The sequence below is a fragment of the Meriones unguiculatus genome, chromosome 10 (assembly GCF_030254825.1).
Source record: "Meriones unguiculatus strain TT.TT164.6M chromosome 10, Bangor_MerUng_6.1, whole genome shotgun sequence".
Classification (NCBI taxonomy): Eukaryota; Metazoa; Chordata; class Mammalia; order Rodentia; family Muridae; genus Meriones; species Meriones unguiculatus.
Window position 1 is genome coordinate 106,128,565 of NC_083358.1, and position 6,637 is coordinate 106,135,201.

Sequence of the window (6,637 nt, forward strand, 5' to 3'; positions counted from 1 at the left end):
AGTACTGTTTGGTTTCTCCTAGGTCCCTGAGCTATCTAGTCTCAGATTATTGGTCACCAAAGCAATATCAGGTATGGTTTTCATTTCATTTACATTGGTTGGTTACTCACAAGAATATAAATGAAATGATAGCGTAGTATAATATTACTCCATGTTTCAAAAATAACCAAATTATTTTTTCCAATCCCCTTAGGGGAAAAATGTAATTCTATAAAAAATTTGGAGACTTCTTTTTTTTTTTTCCTTTGGCTCAAAACTACAATGCAAATAGAATTTGTTTTGATCTTATTAGGCTTTTTGGTTTTCGGTATGTGTGTTAGTAACTAAGACCTTGAAAACTGTTGCTTATGAAAACTCTGAAGACTATTACTTTTATCATTACAATCCTGGCTCAGGACCTTGAGATATTATTCCTACAAATTAGATAATCAATGGCTAATTATGGCTACAAAATAGATCAAATCAAACTTGACAATGTACTCCAGATAAGCTTAGCCAGAGACCTGATCTTACTAAACATCATTGACCCTCAAATATGTGTTAAAGTGTTTAGACACTGACTTGTAGAGTTTTGGATGAGAATAATAACCATAGATTCATATTTTTGAATACTTAGTCCCGAGTGGGAGAAAAGATTGGGATAGAGGGATAATAAAAATCAAACTATAGGATATATAAGTGATTTGAACCAGACTCAATCTGACAAAGCCAAGGGATGAGTGGGTGGGATCCAAGTAAATGGGTGTAAATGAACTCTAGGGAAGATGGAGGAAGAGATGGCATTCATAATGGTCCTACAGCAGGAGCAGAGGACCTCTCAGAAGCCACCTCCACAGAAGGATGTGGGAATGGAGCAGCTGGGAAACTACACTTCAGTCTAGTGCTTGCACTTGGCTCATGGGTCAGGTAGAGAGAACACAAAGAACACACACACACACACACACATACACACACACACACACACAAACAATAAAGTACCTGTCCAGCAAAATGTTGTCACTTTCTCTGAGAATGAAAGACAGAGAGGAGGAATGATGGGAAAGACTTTAGAGGATTCCTGATGACACATGTGAAGTCCTTTGCCCCTAACTATGTTTCTGTACTGTCCATATGCTCTCCAATCTCCCCTCTGGCCCTTCCTCACTCCCCTTCCCTACAGCCTTCCTAAATATACCTCCACATCATAATCACTGCCTGCTATGATCTGAATCACTTTCTAGTCATTAATAAAAATAAGCTATGAGCATATTGAGAATATTCAAAAGAGGCATCAGCCTCTTTTGCATCTATGCCAATAAAGAAAATTTTTCTGTAACTCTTTTCTTCCTTCCTTCCTTCCTTCCTTCCTTCCTTCCTTCCTTCCTTCCTTCCTTCCTTCTTTCCTTCCTCCCTCCCTCCCTCCCTCCCTCCCTCTCTCTCTCTCTCTCTTTCTCTCTCTCTCTTTCTTTCTTTCTTTCTTTCTTTCTTTCTTTCTTTCTTTCTTTCTTTCTTTCTTTCTTTCTTTCTTTCTCTTTCTTTTTGTTGAATCTTTATGCAGCTTGGGTACCACAGAAACTGTGGTCTCATAAGACAAGTTAGGAACTGTTTCTTCTGTTTCTATTTTGTGGAATATTTGAGGAGTATTGGTTTTAACACTTGTTTGAAAGTCTGGTAGAATTCTGTTAAAGCCATCCGGCCATGAGCTCTTTTTGTGTTTTGTTTTGTTTTTTGTTTGGTGATTAGGAGAGTTTTAATGACTGCTTCTATTTTACTAGGGGTAATGAGTCTATTTAAATTGTATACCCGATATTAATTAAAGTTAATTAAAGTTAGGTGCTAAATATTAGAAAACATATTTCTTTTAGATTTTTCAATTTGATAGAGTACAGGTTTTTAAAGTATGTCCTTATGATTCGCAGAATTTCCTCACTGTCTTTTGGTATGTCCCATTTTTATCTTTAATGTTTTTAATTTGAATATTCTTTCTCTGCCTTTTAGTCAATTTCTGCAAGGGATGGTGAATCTTACTTCTCTCAAAGAACCCACCCTTTGCTTAATTGATTTCTTATTTTGTTGTTATTGTTTCTATTTTATTTCAGCCCGGAGTTTGATTATTTCTCACCATGTATTTCTTGTTGTTTCTAAAACATGCTTTCTTTTGTGAGTTCAGTGAGCTTTATTGACGGTATTACAGAGAATAGGGCTCCCTGGACCCCTCCCACTGTTCTGGGGGTCTGGGATAGAAACTGTGAGGGAGATGCTCAGTGTCAGAGGCTTAGTTGGGACAGGTAGTCCTTAACAACCAAGGGTCTCTCTCTTGCTTTTGTATACTTGTTAGGGTGGGTGGTCCAGGACTTCTTACTCCTTGGAGGCCATATGGGCCATGAGGTCCACCACCCTGTTGTTGTAGTCATATTCATTGTCATGCTAGGAAATGAGCTTTACCAAGTTGTCATTGAGGGCAACGCCAGCCCCAGCATTAATGGTGGAAGAGTAGGAGTCACTGTTGAAGTCTCAGGAGACAACCTGGTTCTCAGTGTAGCCCAGGCCCTTAGTGGGCCTTCAGATGCCTGCTTCACAACCTTCTTAATATCATCATACTTGGCAGGTTTCTGCAGTCAGCATGTCAGATCCACGACAGACACATTGGGGGTAGGAACACAGAAGGCCATGCCAATGAGCTTCCTGTTCGGCTCTGGGATGACCATAGTATTGGCAGCACCAGTGAATTCAGGGATGGTGTTCTGGGCAGCCCCAAGGCCATCACGCCACAGCTTTCCAGAGGGGCAAAACACGGTCTTCTGGATGTCAGTGATGGCATGGACTGTGGTCATGAATCCTTTCATAATGCCAAATTTGTCATGGATGACCTTGGCCAGGGGGATTAAGGAGTTGGTGGTGCAAGAAGCATTGCTGATAATCTTGAGTGAATTGTCATACTTCTCATGAATCCCATCCATCAGAAACATGAGGCATTGGCAGAAGGGGCAGAGATGATAACCCTTTGGCCCCACCCTTCAAGTGGTCCCCCACCTTCTCCATGGTGGTGAAGACACCAGTAGACTCCACAACATACTTGGCACCAGCATCCCCCCCATCTGATGTTAGTGGGATCTCACTCCTGGAAGATGGTGGTGAGCTTGCTGTTGATGACAAGCTTCCTGATTTCAGCCTTGACTGTGCCGTTGATCTTGCCATGGGTAGAGTCACACTGGAACATGTAGATCATGTAATTAAGGTTGATGAAAGGGTCATTTATGGCAGCAATCTCCACTTTTCCAGAGCTGCAGGCCGCCCTGGTAACCAGGAGCCCAACAAATCAATTTACTCCAACCTTCACGATCGGGTCTAAGGGATAAGGCTGGCACTGAACAAGAAGATGTGGCTATCTCTGGAACAGAGAGAAACAGAGAGCCTCATGTGTGCATTTATGTTACTAGTATAAGGCCTTTTTAAATGTAGGCACTCTGTGTTATGAACTTGCCTCTTAGAATAGTTTCTTTGGGTCCCATAAGTTTAGGTATGTTGTGTTTGTATTTCATTCAGTTCTAAAAAGGTATTAATTTCTTTCTTAACTCATTTTTAAGTCAGTAGAAAGTGGTTCTGAATTGTTAAGCCTTCTGCTGTTGGTGATATTCAGTTTAATATGTGGTGGTCAGATAGGATTCAGGGCGTGATTTCAATTTTTTTTTGCTTGTTTTTTTTTTTTTAATTTTCATCAATTACACTTTATTCATTCTGCATCCCCCCATAGGCCCCTCCCTCCTCCCCTCCCAATCCCACCCTCCCTCCTCCCTCTGCTTGCATGCCACTCTCCAAGTCCACTGATAGGGGAGGTTCTCCTCTCCTTTCTGATCTTAGTCTATCAGTTCACATCAAAAGTGGCTGCATTGTCCTTTACTATGGCCTGGTAAGGCTGCTCCCCCCAGGGGGAGGTGATCAAAGAGCAGGCCAATCAGATTATGTCAGAGGCAGTCCCTCTTCACATTACTATGTAACCCAATTGGACTCTGAACTGCCCTGGGCTACATCTGTGCAGGGGTTCTGGGTTACCTCCATGAATAGTCCTTGGTTGGAGTATGAGTCTCTGGGAAGTTCCCTGTATTCAAATTTTCTTGTTCTGTTGCTCTCCTTGTGGAGACCCTGTCCTCTCCAGCTCTTACTATTTCCCAGTTCTTACCTGAAATTCCATTCACTCTGCCCAATAGTTGCCCATCAGGCTCAGCATCTGCTTTGATAGTCTGAAGGGCAGAGGCTTTCAGAGGCCCTCTGTGGTAGGTTCCTAGGTTGTTTCCTGTTTTCTTCTTCTTCTGATGTCCATCCTCTTTGCCTTTCCGGATGGGGATTGGACATTTTTGTTAGGGTCCTCTCTCTTGCTTAGTTTCTTTAGATGCACAGGTTTTAGTGGGTTTGTCCTATGTTGTATGTCTATATGAGTGAGTATAATACCCTAGAACTCATTGGTACAGGGGAAAACTTCCTGAACAGAACACCAACAGCATAGGCTCTAAGAGCAACAATCAATAAATGGGACCTCATGAAACTGAAAAGCTTCTGTAAAGCAAAGGACATCATCATCAAAACAAAGAGACCGCCTACAGATTGGGAAAGAAACTTCACCAACCCTTTATCTGACAGAGGACTCATATCCAGTATATATAAAGAACTAAAGAAGCTGAAAAGCAGCAGACCAAGTAATCCACTTAAAAAATGGGGAACAGAGCTAAACAGAGAATTCTCTGTAGAGGAATACCGAATGGCAGAGAAGCCCTTAAAGAAATGCTCACCCTCACTAGCCATTAGGGAAATGCAAATCAAAACAACCCTGAGATTTCACTTTACACCCATGAGAATGGCCAAGATCAAAAACTCAAGTGATAGCACATGCTGGAGAGGTTGTGGAGAAAGGGGAACCCTTCTGCACTGCTGGTGGGAATGTAAACTTGTACAACCACTCTGGAAATCAATCTGGCGCTTTCTCAGACAACTAGGAATAGTGCTTCCTCAAGATCCAGCCATACCACTACTGGGCATATATCCAAAAGAGGCTCAAGTACACAACAAGGACATTTGCTCAACCATGTTTATAGCAGCTTTATTTGTAATAGCCAGAAGCTGGAAACAACCCAGATGCCCCTCAACTGAAGAATGGATGCAGAAATTGTGGTACATCTACACAATGGAATATTACTCAGCAGTGAAAAATAAGGAAATCATGAAATTTGCAGGTAAATGGTGGGATCTGGAAAGGATCATCCTGAGTGAGTTGTCCCAGAAGCAAAAAGACACACATGGTGATTTCAATTTTGTCGTGTCTGTTGAGACTTGCTTTTTTGTCAGAGTATATGGTCAGTTTTGGAGAAAGTTCCATAAGGTGCGAAGAAGTTATATTCTTTTTTATTTATTACAATTGATTACTTCGAGCCCCAGCTGTAGCCCCCTCCCTTGTCCCACCCTCCCTCTTCTTCACCCATGCCCCTCCCCAAGTCCATTGATAGGGGAGGTCCTCCTCCCTTTCCATCTGACCCTAGTTTATCAGATCTCATCAGGACTGGAGGCATTGTCTTCCTCTGTGGCCTGGTAAGGCTATTCCCCCACTCTCAGAGGAAAGTGATCAAAGAGCCAGCCACTGAGTTTATGTCACCGACAGTCTCTGTTCCCCTTACTCTGGAAACCCACTTGGACACTGAGTTGCCATGGACTACATCTGTTCAGGAGTTCTAGGTTATTGCTATGAATGGTCCTTGGTTGGAGTATCATTTCAGAAAAGACCCCTGTGTCCAGAATTTTTGGTTCTGTTGCTCTCCTTGTGGAGCTCCTATCCCCTGAAGGTCTTTCAACCCCCCGCTTCTTTCATAAGATTCCCTGAACTCTGCCCAAAGTTGGTCTATGAGTCTCAACATCTGATTTAACACCCTGCTGGGTAGTCTTTCAGAGGCCCTCCGTGGTAGGCTCCTATCCTCTTCTGTTTTCCCTCTCTTCTGATGTCTATCCCATTTGTCTTTCTGAGTAAGAATTGACCATTTTACCCAGGGTCCTCCTTCTTGCTTAGCTTCTTTAGGTGACAGATTTTAGTATGTTTATTCTATATTATATGTTTAATATCCACTTATAAGTGAGTACATACCACGCGTGTCTTTCTGCTTCTGGGATACGTTACTCACGATGATCTTTTCTAGTTCTCAAAATTTGCCTTCAAATTTCATGATTTCCTTGTTTTTAATTGCTAAGTAGAATTCCATTGTGTAAATGTACCATCTGGAAACAACCTAGATGTCATTCAATTGAGGAATAGATACAGAAAAAGTTATATTCTTTTGTGTTTGAATGGAATGTTCTGTAAATATCTTACTTCCTTTGGGTTTAGAACATTAGTCAACTCAAATATTTCTCTGTTTAGTTTTTGTCTGGATGTGGAGTATTGAAGTCTTTCACTAACACTGTGTGAGGGTCAATGTATGATTTAAATTGTAGTAGCATTTGTTTTATAAACTTGGGTGCTCTTTTGTTTGGAGTGTGGGTATTAAGAATTGAAATATCCTCTTGGTGGATTTTTTTCTTTGATGAATACGTAGTATTCTTACCTATCTCTTCTGTTTTGGTTTGATGTCTGTTTTGTCTGATATTAAAATGGCTACACTGTCTTGCCTCTTTGGTC

The 6,637-nt window shown here is 41.4% G+C and overlaps 1 pseudogene; it reads right to left on the reverse strand.

Moving 5' to 3' along the window:
• Positions 1-2,337: 2,337 nt before the first annotated feature.
• On the reverse strand, positions 2,338-3,316 carry LOC110563737 (glyceraldehyde-3-phosphate dehydrogenase-like; annotated as a pseudogene).
• Between the last annotated feature and the right edge of the window lie 3,321 nt (positions 3,317-6,637).